Source organism: Dermacentor andersoni, chromosome 5 (genome assembly GCF_023375885.2).
Source record: "Dermacentor andersoni chromosome 5, qqDerAnde1_hic_scaffold, whole genome shotgun sequence".
Lineage (NCBI taxonomy): Eukaryota > Metazoa > Arthropoda > Arachnida > Ixodida > Ixodidae > Dermacentor > Dermacentor andersoni.
Window position 1 is genome coordinate 133076950 of NC_092818.1, and position 17469 is coordinate 133094418.

Consider the following 17469-nt stretch of genomic DNA (forward strand, 5'->3'; position numbering starts at 1 on the left):
GCGTACACGTCACTTTGACGCCGTGAGTTTTCGCGGTTTTGTGACGTCGCGTGACAGGCAGGTGAAATGGTGCAGCTCGAAAATTTTTGACCAATAGCCACAGAGGTGTCAACCGGCGCCACGAGGACGGCAGCGAGCGTGAGGAGCGCCGGAGCGGAACAAGCGGAGGAGGTAGTCATCGCCCTGGCCATCGCAGACGCAGACTGCCACACGGTGCTGAGTGACTCAAGACAGGCGGTGCGAAACTTCGCCAAAGGGCAAATCTGCAGGGAGGCTGTGCGCGTACTGCGAGCGGTAAAACTAGAAGACAGAAAAGTAAGACTCAAGTGGTTCCCAGCGCACGCGGGTGACGCGTCGGAACGCAATGAGAATCACAATGAGATGGCACACGCAGCGGCGCAAGCGCTAACCAACCGCGCCCCGGCGACAGACCGTCCGACGTGGTTCGGAACCAAGGACCACATGACGGAATACAATGAAATCACGAAGTCCTACCGCCTGGCTCGCAGGACTCTCCCGCCCCCGCACCCGAGGCTGAGTCGAGCGGAGGCGGTACTACTGAGACAGATCCAGACCGGATCGCTACCGAGCCCGAGACTGATGCATTGCATGTACCCCGAGACATATCCGACCGATAAGTCTGCCGGAGGGAGACGACAGATTACAGGCACATCCTGTGGGACTGCGTTAAAAACCCGGAAGATGCAAAATCAAGAACGACCCCCCCGCGGCTCGAGGCAGGCACGAAGAGCTACGACCGAGACGAACAGCTCTGGGCCGTCTAGCAGGTCCTCGGGGCGCTCGAAAGGCAGGGACCCAGCGAGCCGGCAACGGCGAGCGGAGACCCGCACTGAGTAACGTCGACTTCGTAGATGACGTAGGCCCTCGTCGGGACGCGCGAGCGCCCAACTGCAGGCACAAATAAAGTTGGCTCCAATCCAATTCAATGACCAATGCCCGAGGGATAATGGCAAAACGGCGTCGAATCAGAAACAACTATTTTTCTTTTGTTCAGTCCAATCATGAATAATCAGTCTGTACAAGTCATATCAGATGGAGAGCTATCGTGGTTTTCGTAACGTCGCGTGACAGACAGCCAAAGTGGGGGTGGTCCAAAAAAGTTTTTGACCAATAGCGGAGGGCTGATTGCAGAATTGGAATAGAAAAATTTGGAATAGCTTTACGTTATAGCACCCAAAGTGCACTCTATAAAGACTCAAGGGGTGTAACTTCCCTATCTTAGTTCATGCATGGAAGATATTTGTTAATAAAGGGCAGTTTCAGCTTCGTCTCTGCCATCCATGAATTGTTTTAATTTAAGAATAAATTACTTGGCTTACTCAAGAAATCAGAATTTAAGGAGTAAGGAAAAGATGGAAGCCCAGTGAGATTATTTAGACATAAATAAAATTTAAATTTAACGTCCCTGTTATGCAGATAACATTTAATTTTTTTTCAGAGAAAAAACTTACGTACTGAAGAACTTGCCTGTCATTTCCAAACGTTGTCACTTCCAATCTCTCGCGTAGCACAGATGCTTTGGTTAAAATCAGAATCTGACTGGGACTAATGGCAACTACCAGCTCAGAAGTATGGGAGAGGCCTTTGCCCTGCAGTGGGCGTAGGCAGGCTGATGATGATGATGAACAGTACCGTGAACAAATAATTTGTCAAATTACTCATTAAGACCTCTCATACATACTTACGGAGGAACTTATGACATTGAGCTCTACTGCGACTTATGATAGCTGTGTCATTTAGCGCAAACTAACGCAGATAGTCCCGTGTACCTGCATCACAGGAAATTATGCAGTGAAAGACGCCAGGCTATCATGCTTTTGGCACATATAATCACTTTGTGCCCGCATATCATAGCATTAAACTACTATGGGAGCCTTTGTATGAAAGCGACTTTTCTTTTGTTCTTGTTTTTTAACGGTCGAGCGAATTTAGGCTAGGAAGCAATGAAATCTCTGCAAGATAGTAAAAATAAACATGTGTTATGGCTTTAGAAAAGGAGCTAAAAAGAAGCAGAAGATTTAGATTATTCACTTTAGAATGCAGCTCTTCTAAATAAATACTGTACATTTCTTATATCGCATTTCGACACCTATTTTTTCGCGACAGTCAAAGTTGTCAAAAACATGCAAAAAGGCCGGTCAGAAACCGGATCTCTAATAATTACAATGGTACACACCTTGAGCTAAGAAATAGGGGGCCGTTTGGCTTCCTCTTGTTTTCGGTGTGAGTCAGATGTGGCGCCTAAGATAACGCTCTTACAGGCCATTTAGAAGTACAGTTGCGTGGAAGAAATCAGGAATTCCAGAATGCAAATCAAATAGCATTTTGTCAAAAATGCTTTTCACTTTTGAGATGTCTGACCGCTAGACCAGTTTACATTTGTATGGGGGGGGGGGGGGGGTGTTGAACTAGGGTAATGACAGCAATAAAAAAGTAGAAGGCGAGTTGTGCAAAAGCAGAATTTATTGAGAAATGCTGCCATGTGCAGCTTTATCATTTTCTTTCGATGGTCAGCTTTCTTGTTCACATTTACTAAGCTTGTTAGAAACTGGCAATGCTTTAGATTTGAACGTTCTTCTTATATTTTTTCCGTTTTGGAGAACGCGGAAGTGCTGTCAGTTTGCTTAGTTATCGAGATATGACTTCTGTGGCCATGTCTGCACGTCCTCTAATTCAGCTGAATCACCGAATCCTTAACATCGCTTCCGAATGTCTCGACTCGATTATATTTAACACGTGTGCATTTACCGTTCATGCAGATCTGCAAAAACATGCCACAAATTCAATGCTTATAATTCTGCCTCTGTAATTACCAAAACAAAACATTCATTGACACTATGCTTTGAACCTTACCGCGCGTGGTCTGGTATCGTTACAGCTCGTGCCATCAGGTGCGTCGTTGATTATTACTACGTCTGGTCTTTCAGGCACGTTGCACGTGATGATGCACTTATCTAAACTCAGTCTCGTGTCAGAATGCTGAAAGAAAATTCATAGTTCTTGTATTAGCTGTAATGTTAGCGTGAATAAACACTGTCATATTTCAAGGCACATGTATGATGATATGGGGTGTTTTATTGGCCAATGGCCAATCATGGCGATAGAACACCAAGCAATGTTGTAATGCACTCAGTGATATATATAAGGACTAATTCAAGGCATGTTTCTTGCTCTGACTAATATACATAAACATTTCAGATCATTGTAGTATTGCTACAGCTTGTTGGCTGCAATCATCCAAAGTATACAAATAGTATAATATTGTGGTGTTGTTCAAAATCGTGTACAGATTCAGCGACTACGCTCCCGTAACATCAAACGTAGTCGGCGTGCCTAATTATTAGTCGTTTTTACAGCGTTGGAAGTTAAGAGCTCAATCATGTCTGTTCTGCAGACCTTCCATATCTCGATTCACGTCTTGTGACAGCGTCAGCTTGAAGGGCTCAGCAACGTTCATTTGTTTCGTTTTACGAGTCTGCAACGCTTCCTGCATTTGAGCGACGTTGAACAATATAGACTGACGAAAACACGTATCGGGGTGAAGCTTTGTAGATGTGGACTGAGGCCAAACAGCATCGCCTAATTTCCAAGACGCTAAGAATCACGAGAATTCAGAAGAAACATTTCGACCAACAACGCACTCACGTGGCAAAGCACATTTTAGGGTACATAAAGCACAAGTGTTGCTTTAGAAATGTGATCGAATCCTGGCCACGGCGGCCGCATTTAGATGGGGGCGAAATGCGAAAACACCCGTGTACTTAGATTTAGGTGCACGTTAAAGAACCCCAGGTGGTTGAAATTTCCGGAGTCCTCCACTACGGCGTGCCTCATAATCAGAAAGTGGTTTTGGCACGTTAAACCACATAAAAAAAAAGAAATGCAAGATCGCTTTCGGGCATCCATGAGTGCATGCATGTTGTTAGCACTTGGACGAAAGGCGGTTCCTTTTTTGTTGCTTCGATAAAACGCTCCACTAAGGAGAAGTAGAGATGTTATTTATTATGAAATTTGGAGGTTTTTACCTGCGAAAAACCAGTATCTGATTATGAGACACACAGTAGTGAGGAACTCCGGAATAATTTTGACCACCGGAGGTTTTCTAATGTACACCTAAATATAAATACACGAACGTTTTTTTGTGTTTCGCTCTTATCAAAATACGGCGGCCGTGGCAGGAGTTGAACAAGTGACCTTGAGCCCAGCAGCGCAACCGCATAGCCAGTGGGCTACAGCGGCGGGTAAGCAGACATGTTTACTGCCCCTATTTTAAAGAAAGAGTAAAAAACTTAGTTCCTTTACCTGCTTGCGTTTTCACAACATACACTGTGCTTTCTTTATTTCATTCATTTTTTACATTGTCGACCCTTGAAAATTATTTTGGTGTGGCCCAAAATTATAAGCTTCGCGGAAGAAGTGCACTCGACAATATTGTTCTGTAGTTCATAAAACATGCGATTCTAGATCATCAAGGTGTTTCATTTTTTCTTTCTTTTTCGCACAGACTTCGTTTTTCAAAAGAATTGAATTGCATGTAGCATATAGCTCAAACAGACCCGTTTAGGCGGTCTACCTCAAGAGACGGATACTGTATACTTGCATGACATATAGCAGTGTCAGGTAGCTAACTAAAAAAAGGTTACCTAATTAGCTTCTAAATAATTCCCTGCAGGGTTGATGTAATTGTGAAACTGAAATCGAACAGCAAAGAACTCATATAAAGATATGCTGAGCAGGAACCCTAAGACTGGCACCAACTTCTGAGTAATCAGCCCTTACAACGTTCAACGAAGCGCGCTGGTGTTCCAGGTAACAGTTTCCGAAAATCCTCACTGCAGCAGTTCGGGATTTTAAATAGAACGCCAACGCACTCCGTAGCTGATTTTAGGGACGGATATCTCAATCGTAGCGCTGTTGTCTTAGAATTCCTGCTAAACTAGCAGACACGACTCCACTAATTCTCGTATTGTATTCTGCAATTACAACACGCACAGCTAAACGAATTAGTATAAAGTTTATTATGGAACCTTACTAGGCTATTTGAATATCGTATGTTCTATAAAGATAGCTTCAGCATCGTTCAAGAATTCACATAAAAAGGCGATACAACTGTTACAGGCGTTGTCTAAAACTTTTTTTCGAAAAAACAAAGAAAAATGGGCCTTAAGTCCGCACAACTACAGGAGCTTGCCTTTTTTTGCGGTCACAAATGTTCAAAATACGACTAGAACATTAACATTGAAGAGGCAACCATGAATTCAGGCCATACTAAATACCTGAGAAGAGGTTAATATAATGCCACAAGTTATGTGTGGCTTTCTTATGTGAAAAGGCCCTTTATTATAGCTGTTGTTTGCCTTAGACATAGGTGTGTACAATAGTACAGGGGTGTCCAGTCAAACTTACTTTTGTGTAACTTGCCCCTGGATATTCTGGATAGTGGCGTTGGCAAAACTCGTCCAGCGAAGCTCGGGTTTCGTTAACATCAACAAAAGTCAACTTTTCAGTCACTTTCGAAGTACTAGTAGTTTTCAAACACTGTCCCTTCTCGCTCCTGGTTTTTTAAAAAGAAAGACAGTGCTGTTGAAAAGTAACTCAACAGAGGCGAAAGATGTTGCTAAATTATGTGCATTGTGTAGAACATTCTGCAATAGCTCGACAAGTTGCGAAGTCAATCTGTGGGCAGCGTCACGAAGTGTTACGAGTATAAATATCTGCTTCGTTCTCAAATATCGCGTGAGAATAACACAACCGGCAAGTCGAACTAATACTTTTGCTGAAGAAAAATACTGGTTATTTCTCTGACCACTTCCCTATCATAAGAACGTCTTATAAGTGCGCAAGCAACGGTATAGGTTGTGAGTTGCACAGGCATGGTCTCACCACAATAACTCGTTACCACAATAGCCAGCTTCTGAAGATGTCTCATAAGAATCACAGTAGATCACTCACTGCCCTGAGTCCCACCAGGATATCCTGTTGGCCGAGGACACAAATACTAATTACAAAAGAGCACGGCACTATAAAAATGTCCAACATTCCTATCAGTGTGTGTGAAAATGCAGCATAATTGTGAGTTATGGCTTGTCACTTGTGCAAATCTTACGCTTAGAGAGGAGAAGAAAGAGCGAAGGAACATAAGCCAGAGAGAATAACTACGTACTGTGTACAGTTTGAAACCCTACACTTTGGGAGGGGAGAGTGAAAGAGAGAATACATGAGTTCAGGTTAATCACGCGTTCTAGGTGACGTGCAGCGGATAGAGTCAGGCCACTCAAACCTGTCGAATTCAGGCACTGCATAAGAGGTCGTGTGGCCTTCTGGGCTGGTGAGTGGGGAGGGCAGGCTACCACCGTTGTTGAACAAAGCAACGTCCCGCTAAGCGCAGCCAAACTCGCTTCGTCTTCCGGAAGCACGAGCCAACCGTATCGTGGTAGCCAACATGGTTTTCGCCCCGCACTGCGGAAACCTACTTTAATCAGCTAAAGCGGGCCTGCTGCAACGGTACTTCCAGTGCGAGGCTGTTGCAGCCTCAGACTAAAGGTGCTACCAGCATGTTTGTTTGCCACTGATATATTTTGCTTGTCAGGAGACGACAGCACGGGCTCCTTGCCATCTTGAATGGCCTCGCTGCCCGTCATGACGTCACGAACTGCTCGACCGTCTGCCGCAAACTCGGGATACAACATGACAACCCCCCTCGTAATAAGAACATGTATTGCTCTTAGAGAACTGCCAGTCACAATTTCAACTCGGGGCACATTGACCTCGGAATGTACGCAGTTGACTGTTTCAGTTTCACTGGTTTTACTGCTGATGTGTTTTGTTGTGATCCCATAAGTTGTGACAAAAATTCACATATGAGGGACTTGGTCGTGCTTTAAGAACAGCGCAAGAGCGTAGAATCAAGGGATGAGAATTAACCTAGTTGGGCACCTTGATAACCACAGCAAATGACACTTTGCATTTCATGATTGAATCCTTTAATGTGTTGCCGAGACACGACAAAGGCCGTAATAATTTAGGCTTGTCATATAAATTAGTAGATGGACGATTGCATGAACATGCCTTCTGTTTCAGTAAGTGACAATGAAAGCACCTTCCTAGAAGTATATGTGCAGTTTCCTGTTTCACAGTGAAACATTTAATGCAAGTGTAAGCGCTCAAAAACGTTATATGCCTGTTTTCACGGTTTCAGGAAAAAATCCCGTATAAATATTTCTAGCAATATTTTTTAGACTGTCTTTAGACTATTGTTACTAGAACCGACCAACAGTCAATTGAAATCCTACCAACTGTCTTTCTACATCCTAGCAACACTCTAGTAACACCCTAGAAACAATTGGCCACCAACTACCAATAGAAACGTGTTTATAGGATGTCGTTAAGCTTCCTACCAATTTCATATGAACACACCCTCTATACACCCTAATAACATTCTTTCAAGCGAAGAATGTTCTTATATTTTCTGCCAACTTCCTACCAATGACCTATTAACATTCTTCCAATTGAAGAATGTTTGTGAACGTTCTGCCAACTTCCTACCAATCCCCTATTAACAGGCCTTCTTTATACAACATATTAACATTCTTCCAATTGAAGAATGTTTGTAAACGTTCTCACAACTTCCTACCAATCCCCCATTAACAGGCCTTCTTTATACACCACATTGGCATTGTTCCAATTGAACAATGTTTGTAAACGTTCTGCTAAGTTCCTACCAATCACCCATTAAAATTTGTCTTTATACACCCTAGTAACATCCTATCAGTAATTGGCTTCAATTGAAGCATGTTCATAGATGGTCTGTAAACATTCTAGTAACCGCCAACCAACACACGTCTTTAGGCTTTGTAGTAACACTCTGGCAATATTTTACTTACATGTGCTTGTGTACTTGCTATTGACGTCTTACTATCCCCCTAGTAATATTTGTCCCACATACGACCTAGTAGCATAGCGTAAAAATTTGTCAGTATGTGTGAACATGCTGGTAAAAGGCAGTATGCAACCTAGAAGGTGCATGTACATGGAAAACAGATGCAAGTTTGCACTAAAAGAAGTTTATTCACACGAAATATTTACACAGAATTGTGAGAGAAGTAATAGAGAAATTAATAACTATAATAAATAAATAATGACTTAGTTGATTACGGCATGGCAGCTGTCGCATATTCTCTAGCAAGCATCGATCATAATATATTTTTTTACATTCAGAGCTGATGTCTCTCAGAATGTTTGCAGAGTGAACCCTGCACAGAAACAAGATGGTCAGTGTTAACATCATGTTCAGGCCAGCACATCACATATGTAGAACAGCTTTTTAACAAGGTTCACATGCAAGTTCACATGAGTGCTAAAATTGTAACCGTCACCCCTGTTTACTTGTAGAGGAAATGGCAAGGATGGAGCACATTTTGCAATTATATCCTTTGCTGCGTTGTATTTACTACATGTTATTAAAGTTAGGAAAGTGTGTAAGGTCGTTTCCGCAAAAAAGGTAACAGCCTAAAACTATTGTTATAGCCCTCAATGTTGTGGCCTGAATAATTTCAGTTTCCCAGAATCTTTTCTTAACCAAATATCTACATAAATAATTTACACCCTCAAAAAGTCAATTACATGGTTTATTCATGGTGAAATTTGTAGCGCGCACAATAGACACGGACGCAGAGAAGGTGGACACGCGAGCGCTTACTCCCAACTGTTTATTTTTGGAAAGACAGAACGTAAAAGCGCCAGCTAGCTGCACCGAGCATCCGCAAAACGTGTCATCCATTTTTATATTGTAAGGAAGATAACGAACGTGCGCACAGAGTCAGCAGCATCGGCAACATCAAGCGCTTAGCAGAGGCTCGAGCTCGGGAACTGCTCGGTGCATCCTAGAGCCGGCGGTCGCTACGAAGCCCAATAAATCTCCTTTATAAATGATGGAGCCGTGCGGGGTAACGTTCCATTCTACCATCCTGGAACTCCGATCTCGGACGCTACCCTCAGCCATGCCGGACGCCGACCAGCAGACTTTTCCATCGCCACCCGTCCCTTGCGCCGGCACCGTTCGCAAGCGGGAGCCTCCTATCTTCGGCGGAACCGACGACAACGACGTTGAAGAGTGGCTGTCGTCCTACGAACGGGTGAGCGTTCACAACAAATGGAATGACTTGGACAAACTGGCTTACGTATCATTCTACCTGGCGGGCGTGGCCTGTCTCTGGTTCAGAAATCATGAGAGAAATATCAGAACGTGGGCGGCGTTCAAGACGTCGATTACAGAAGTACTTGACCGACCCGCCGTCAGGAAACTCCGAGCCGAGCAGCGTTTGCGTACAGGCGCACAGGACACGTGTCAGACATTCACCAGCTATATAGAAGACGTTCTAGATTTGTGCAGGCGCGTGAACGCTGCCATGACGGAAGCGGAAAAGATCAAGCACGTCATGAAGGGAATCGATGATGACGCGTTCCAGATGCTTCTGGCCAAGGACCCGCGCACTGTTGGCGACGTCATCAGCTTTTGCCAGAGCTATGATGAATTACGCAAGCAGCGAGCTCTGACAAGGCGACATCCCACACCAAATGCGGCGTCACTCTGCAGCCTGACCACCGGCCCAGAACAAGCCTCCCTGATAACCCAAATCAAGGATTTCATGCGCGAAGAAGTCGCACGACAGCTATCTCTGGCGTCCGTCACTCAGGAGCCTGCCAACACTTTGCCGTCTCATCTCCGTAACGTGATCGATGAAGAGGTTGTGGAAGCGCTGCTGGCTGTTCCCCAGCAGGATGTCGTGACTACACCAGTCACTTATGCTACGGTTGCTGCAATGGCCCCTCGTACTGTGCCCGCGCGTCGCTTCCAGCAGCCTGTGCACCGCCCTCCCCCTCCCGTCCCCTGGACCACCACTGCCGTCGCTAACCCGTGGCGTACGCCGGACAATCGCCCTATATGCTTCGCATGCAGGTATCCCGGTCATGTCGCAAGGTTCTGCCGCCGCCGATCGCAGGCATTCGATGACGATCGCCGAGCGCCCTATGTGCCGCGTGATTCAAATGCGCCTTACGGACACTTCGACCCATCACCAGCTCGCTCCCAGACTGATCGCCGTTTTCGGCTCGAACGCCTCCGATCACCCTCCTCACGTCGCCGATCGCTTTCCCCTATGCGTCAACGACCCGTCTCTTACGAAGAGGGAAACTAGACGATGCAGTTCCTGAGGCAAGAACTGTGCAAGTGTCGCCATGCCGAAGTCCTCCTCCTTTACCTGCAAATGTTATTGATGTGTTTATCGAAGATGCCGCTACAGTCGTCCTCGTCGATACCGGTGCCGCTATTTCAGTTATGGATGCCAGGTTTTGCCGTTCGCTTCGTAAAGTGACGACGTCTCTGTCTGGATTGTCGCTTCGAACGGCGAGTGCTCAACCCATTTGCCCTACCTCTGCATGTACTGCCCGTGTCACCATACAGGACGTTTTCTACACGATTGAATTCATAATTCTTTCATCGTGCTCCCACGCCGTTATTCTAGGTTGGGATTTTCTCTCACGCCACAATGCGATCATCAATTGTGCTCGGGCTGAGATTGAACTTTTCCACTTTGGCGACCTGGCCTCTGTCGATGCTCATCCTGCCGCTAAAACTGTCGTGAAAGAATACACCTGTATTCCCCCGTGCTCTTCAGCATTCGTACCAGTCTTCTGTAGTACCATATTCGACGGGACGGTCTTCTTCATGCCCTCTCATCACTTTGTTACCCGAAAAGCGCTTCCTCTGCCCTTTGCAGCTCTTGACCTTGCCGCTATTGTCAGCACGATGCCCATTTACTATTATCTTTCATCGCCGCTATCACTGCTCCTCCGCGAATGCCTTGGTTACGTCGAGTCGGTCGATTCAACACGAATTGTCCCCGTCCTCGACGAAGCGCCTTCTACTGCCGTGCCTGAACTGAGTGCCCTCTCCGTACCCGACTCAATATGGACTGGTGTGTTCAGCGCATTCATCGCCGAAGATCTGACGCATTCGCAGCGATCTCAACTTCTCGCAATCCTTCAGCACTTCCGCCGTTCTTACGACGTTGCGTAAACATCTCTTGGCCGTGCATCGACAGTCGAGTATTACATCGACACTGGCTCTCAGTCACCGCTGCGACAAAGACCATATCGCGTGTCCGCTACGGAACGTCGCGTCATTGCAGACCAGGTCGATGACATGCTCTGTCGAGGCGTCATTCAACCTTCCCAAAGCCCACGGGCCTCTCCCGTGGTCCTCGTCACAAAAACAGACGGTTCCATCCGCTTCTGTGTTGATTTTCGACGGTTGAACAAGATTACGCTGAAGGACGTCTACCCATTACCACGCGTCGGTGATGCTCTGGACTGTTTGCAGGGAGCCGAGTTCTTTTCTTCGCTGGATTTGCGGTCAGGCTACTGGCAGGTTCCGATGGCAGAGGCCGATCGCCCGAAAACTGCGTTTGCTACTCCAGACGGCTTGTATATGAATTCACCGTCATGCCTTTAGGACTTTGCAACGCACCTGCTACGTTCGAAAGAATGATGGATAATGTTCTGCGTGGCCTCAAATGGAAAATCTGTCTTTGCTATCTTGACGACATTGTGGTGTTCGACCCTGATTTCGCAACGCACCTGCTCCGCCTCCAACACGTACTCACTTGCTTGACCAACGCCGGGTTGCAACTTAACCTGAAGAAGTGTCCATTGGCAGTTCGTCAGCTCACACTTTTAGGCCATGTCGTGTCAAAGGAGGGCATTCGCCCGGATCCCGAGAAGCTACGTGCTGTTACTGCGTTTCCAAAACCTACCACTATGAAAGAGCGACGCAGTTTTATCGGCTTCTGCTCTTACTTCCTGCGATTCGTTCGAAACTTGGCGTCAATTATATCGCCTCTCACGCAGCTCCTTGGTGGCGCTAGAGATCTCTCATCATGGTCTCCAGCGTGTGACGACGCCTTCACAACGTTGCGCCGTCTTCTCACGACGCCACCCATTTTTCGCCATTTAGACCCTCATGCGCCAACCGAAATCCATACCGATGCAAGCTGTGTAGGCCTTGGCGCTGTGTTGGCACAGCGTCAACCTGGCCACACAGAATACGTCGTCGCATACGCGAGTCGCACGTTAACCAAGGCGGAAACCAATTACAGCGTTACAGAAAAGGAGTGTTTGGCCATTGTGCGGGCGCTTGGCAAGTTTCGCCCATATTTATATGGCCGATCGTTTGACGTAGTGACCGACCACCACGCACTATGTTGGCTGTCGACGCTCAAAGATCCACCGGGCCGCCTTGCCCGCTGGTCATTGCGAATCGAAGAATATGATATCCGCGTGGTTTACCGTTCCGGGCGAAAGCACTCCGACGCTGACGCGCTATCCCGATCGCCGCTTCCCCCGAAGGCCAGTCACGACTCCTCCTGCGAGTGCACATTATCCTTTCTTGACGTTGACACTATTGCTGCTGCACAGCGTAATGATCCCTGGACTGCATCTCTGCTTGACCTTCTCTCGGATACGTCGAAAGTTCCGACGTCACGTAGTCATCGGCGGCAATTTCCTCATTTTGCGATTCGAGATCAGCTACTATATCGACGCAACTATGCCCCAGAGGGACGCACCTGGTTACTCGTCATTCCGGGAATCGTGCGGTCAGAGCTCTGCTCCTCCTTCCACGTCGACCCTCAGTGTGGCCACGCGGGAGTCTTCAAGACCTTAGAAAGACTTCGACACCGCTATTACTGGCGGGGAATGTACAATTTCGTTCGAAAGTTCGTCCGCTCTTGTCAGGAGTGCCAACGCCACAAAGCGCCACCGCACAACTCCGCCGGTGAACTCCAGCCTTTACAATGCCCCTCCCAACCCTTTGTTCGCGTGGGCATAGATCTCTACGGGCAACTTCCGTTGGCTCCTACTGGCAACAGGTGGATAATCGTTGCGATAGACCGCTTAATCCGTTATGTGGAGACTGCTGCTCTACCAAATGCTACAGCGCAGGAGGTCGCCAATTTCATGCTTCACCGTTTCCTCCTTTGTCATGGAGGTCCACGTGAACTTTTAAGCGACAGAGGCAGCGCCTTCTTATCTGAAGTTATCGAATAAGTGCTTGTTGAATGCGCTATCGCTCATCGTAAATGCACTGCTTATCACCCACAGACTAACGGTACCACGGAACGCTTTAATCGAACTCTTGGTGACATGCTCGCCATGTATGTCTCACCTTATCACTCTGATTGGGACCTAGTTCTTCCGTTTGTCACCTACGCCTACAACACCGCGACTCAGGCCACTACCGGATTCTCACCCTTTTACCTTCTTTACGGCCGTCATCCTTCGCACATAATCGACACCATTATGCCCTGCCGGCCGGACCCATCCGAATGCCTGCCGATCTCGGAAGCCGCCAGACACGCCGAAGAATGTCGCCAACTGGCCCGCCGATTCACCTCGAACTACCAGAACCGTCAAAAAGCCGTTTAGGATGCCCAGAACTCGACTCCTACTTTTCTCTCGGGCGCTCTTGTCTGGTTGTTAGTGCCACACCGCATGCCTGGGCTCGCTTCAAAACTCCTTCCGAAGTACGACGGGGCCATACCACGTTCTCGAGAGAACATCACCCGTTAATTACCTGGTTGAGCCGCTAACGCCGTTGTCCGACATGCGCCGTCGTAACCGCGAAGTCGTTCACGTTCAGCGTCTCAAGCCGTATCACCTTTCTACCGTCCTTCCAGAAAACTAAGTCGCCAGGATGGCTCCTTTATTTCCGTGGGGCCATTGGAAGGAAGATAATGAACGTGCGCACAGAGTCAGCAGCATAAGCAGCATCAAGCGCTTGGCAGAGGCTCGAGCTCGGGAACTGCTCAGTGCATCCTAGAACCGGCGGTTGCTGCGTACCCCAATAAATCTCCTTTATTATATAAATAGATTACAGAGCTTGAAGCAGTATTCAAGAATACAAATTCTTTGTCAGTGATAGCAACCAATGGCTGACTGATGCATTCTTAAGCACGCCTTATTATACGCAACGCTTCTGTAATTTGACATGTTCGTTTATTTTTACCTGAAAACAACATATCAGTGTAAAAAAAATACTGGTTCACAATGACATAGGTTGCAGTGGTTAGACAAGTGCGAATTATTTTGAACGGTGAAATTTGAACGGTGAAACTATATGCTCAATATTTTACTATCTCTAATCCTGTACAGCCAGAGTAGGAAAAAGCAAAGAATGGGTTCATGATCAGACAATATTTACCAGACATTAAGTCATTGCGAACGCTGTGAAAACGAAGTATTTGTACGCTGCGTGTTTATAGCAACTTCGAGCGAACGCATGACGCGGTTTTGTTCAAGTTTGTAGGAAAATCGTTCTTAAAACATTTCATGTCGTTACAGTTCGCGCTAAAATAACCTGCCAAAATGCGGCAAAAGAAACTGAAATCAAAATAACATCAAAATAATATGTTTATGAAGAATGATAGAAAAGAACATACCTTTTATTATAATTTGGAGACAGGCAAAACTTCGGCGCAGGGCTGTATTGAGGAAGAGCTGTTCGCTATTTGTGCAGTGTGCAGTTTAAAACACGGAGAGTGCCAATATTAAATCAGTTCGCACGACACTGCATCGCAGCTGGCGGAGAAATTGCAGAAACGTTCACATCACGGAACGAAGAAATCACCGTGGGCTTCGCAAACACGTTGCTGGTTGGCTTGCATCGATGAATTAGCCACAACACAGCATAAGCATAAACAGCAGTAAAAATAGCTAGATTGCTGCTACAATACGCGACCAAACACCTACACCGCTCCGACCACGGCATGCCGGCGTCGCAAAGGAACTGGTGGCGATTGCGATGGTCTCCCTTTTGCCTCGACTCGGACCACTGTCATATTTGTGCGCATGCGTGAGATAGGCATGTGACATTCCTTCCGTCCCCCCTCGTCGCCTTGACCACCACGAAACTAAAGCCCCTCTTTAAGCCGAACCCCCCCCCCCTTGCGATGGTTGACTGACACCTAGAATGATCGCCGCTCGGGAAAAGCTGTGGCCGGCCTTTGTGTGCGCACCCCTTTCTGGGAACTGCACTTAGAGGAAGGAAGGCACCTCATGGCCAACGTTGAAAAAAAAAGAAAACTTGCAAGACAGCCGGCTCAATTTTCTTCTGCATTTAGGGGCTGTCTAGTTTTATCTTTCCAGACAATCATTGTTCTGAAGACAGGTTTTTTTCTCCAAATGTAATAAACATAGTAAAATAAGATCATATGGGGTAAATTATGTGGTTATTCTATTTTGCGCAAGGACATCCTTTAGCACTTGCCGCTTTCAAAGACAAAAATTTGCTCCATGGCGCCCAGCGCAAAATAATGCTGAAGCCTATTGTAGTAGTATTTTTATAGTCAAATTTATATATAGTCAAATATTTTTATAGTTTTTATAAATTTCCAGAGCGTCGCGGCTATGATGCTGGCGCTTTTCAGACGCTCGAAGCACGGCAAAAGCATGACCTTTGATATCCTGGCCCTTAGGTATCCGACATGCCATAATTACAGATATCATGATGACCCCATGTTGGAGCTCAAAATTTTGTCGCCGTGTTATGAAGCGAAATCGCCAAATATTAAGATTGCATAACTATTTCTTTTCAATCTGTTTTCACACACAACAAGCTACCATCGCCGTAAAGCAGATCAGTTGACATATTTACTTTGCCTTCACTTTGATGCAACGTCCTATTAGTTTCCTTTAATGTGCAGAAGCCGTCGGTAGGCGGCAAGGACGAAAGCGTGCGAATGGGTACGCGTACAAAGCTACATATTTTATACAGTAAGCGTAATCTCATTCTTTTTTCCCAGAAAGGTGTTACTTGCAAAGAGTTCAGCTTTTCTTTCTATTAGACCTGTGCGCTTCTCAGGTCAATACTCGCTCTCACTCAGCAGCAGCTGTATTTTGCAGCCTTTTGGACATTTGAGCGGCAACGTTCCAGCGCCGTGTTACCATGAGTTTCGGCTCTTTTTCTTCGTTTTAACAAATATCGCGAGGCTACTATGCCGCCACATTCCAGCTTAGGGCGTACTATTTATATCGCGGAGTGCACTGACCTGATTATCTCCGGGTGTTAACAGCGGAAAACGTAGACGAGATACGAGACGAGATGACGATGGATGGAAAACCAACAAGCCCAAAGCCCAAGCTGCTATTCTAGAGAAATACATTTCTAGTACCTCGGGCCCTTTTCAATCTGTTAACACCAGGATGGAAAACCAACAAGCCCAAGCTGCTATTCTAGCTGATTATCTCGTTGCAAAGCCGATTGGTGGCCTTTGCCATAGTAGTGCGTGGCAAGTGCCGATTTACACTCGAGCCCCACGCCATACCACCCGCCTGCCCGCATGCATATGGTCGGGTGAAAATTTGCACATTTCGCAGACTTATACGCACATTTCGGTTTACACTGCATGTGTGAGCCAAGTGCATACCAAAATTTGTGAACCAGTGTGCGAAATGTGCAGTTTTCTGCACTACCGCACACGTCACGGCTTTATCCCGGCCAAGGCCGGGATAAAGCTGTGCAACTGGTGTGCGGCCTGCACGGTACTCCGCTATCACACCGGTCAGCTGGTGTAGCGCAAGTAAATTTTCTCGGAGTGTGCTGACGTCACCGCACGCTCACGTAGTCCAGTAGAACCTTTAAAAATATTAGTTCTTAAAGTTTACGAACATATTTCTTTAAACATTTTAGTAGCACTCCGTCAACAATTCGCTACCGACTTGGATTGGGACTTCGATTTGAGATATAGAGCTTGATTACTGAGTATGTCCTATATCGGCCTTAATGTGTGTTAGAAAAATTTATAAAAAACTCTGAAGTTACTTCCCATTCTAAATATTTTTCGGCAAACAGTACGAGATGTGGACGTACTGAAGATACATGTCCTTCAGAAAAAAAAATAGTTTGATGATGTATACTAAAACATTATTTACACAAAAGTAACGAGCCTTTTGACGGAGTACTAAAGTTGTTATATAGACAAAAACTAGAAAAAAGTCATGTTGACGGGGCACTTATAATATTCTATGTGCAAAAGTAAGAAGGAAGTCTACTAATGATGTATTTAAAATATGTTTTTATACAAAAGTAAGAAGGAAGTCTTTTAACGGTGTATTTAAAATATTCTTTATACTAAAGTAAGAAGGAAGTCTTAACGGTGTATTTAAAATATTCTTTATGCAAAAGTAACAGAGAAGTCTTTTAACGGTGTACTGAAAACACTCTTTGTAGAAAAGGTAGAAATATTTTGACAGTGTATAAACAAACTTTACTAGAATGTAAATCTAAATAGTCTGTCAATAAAGTAAATAGAAAGTTGGTAGAAGTTCTAAATACTGTTAATAGACATTTTTGTAAGGGATATCACTCCCGAAAAAAGCATTTGTAGGAAATGT

At 45.8% G+C, this 17469-nt stretch overlaps 1 long non-coding RNA gene across 1 annotated transcript; it reads right to left on the reverse strand.

The window, feature by feature from the left end:
• Window positions 1–2466: 2466 nt before the first annotated feature.
• LOC129384790 (uncharacterized) lies at window positions 2467–6470 on the reverse strand. Its single transcript, XR_008612431.2, has 3 exons — window positions 5428–6470; window positions 2875–3000; window positions 2467–2782 (listed from the first exon to the last, which is right to left on the reverse strand). It is a non-coding gene; the product is annotated as an uncharacterized lncRNA (long non-coding RNA).
• Between the last annotated feature and the right edge of the window lie 10999 nt (window positions 6471–17469).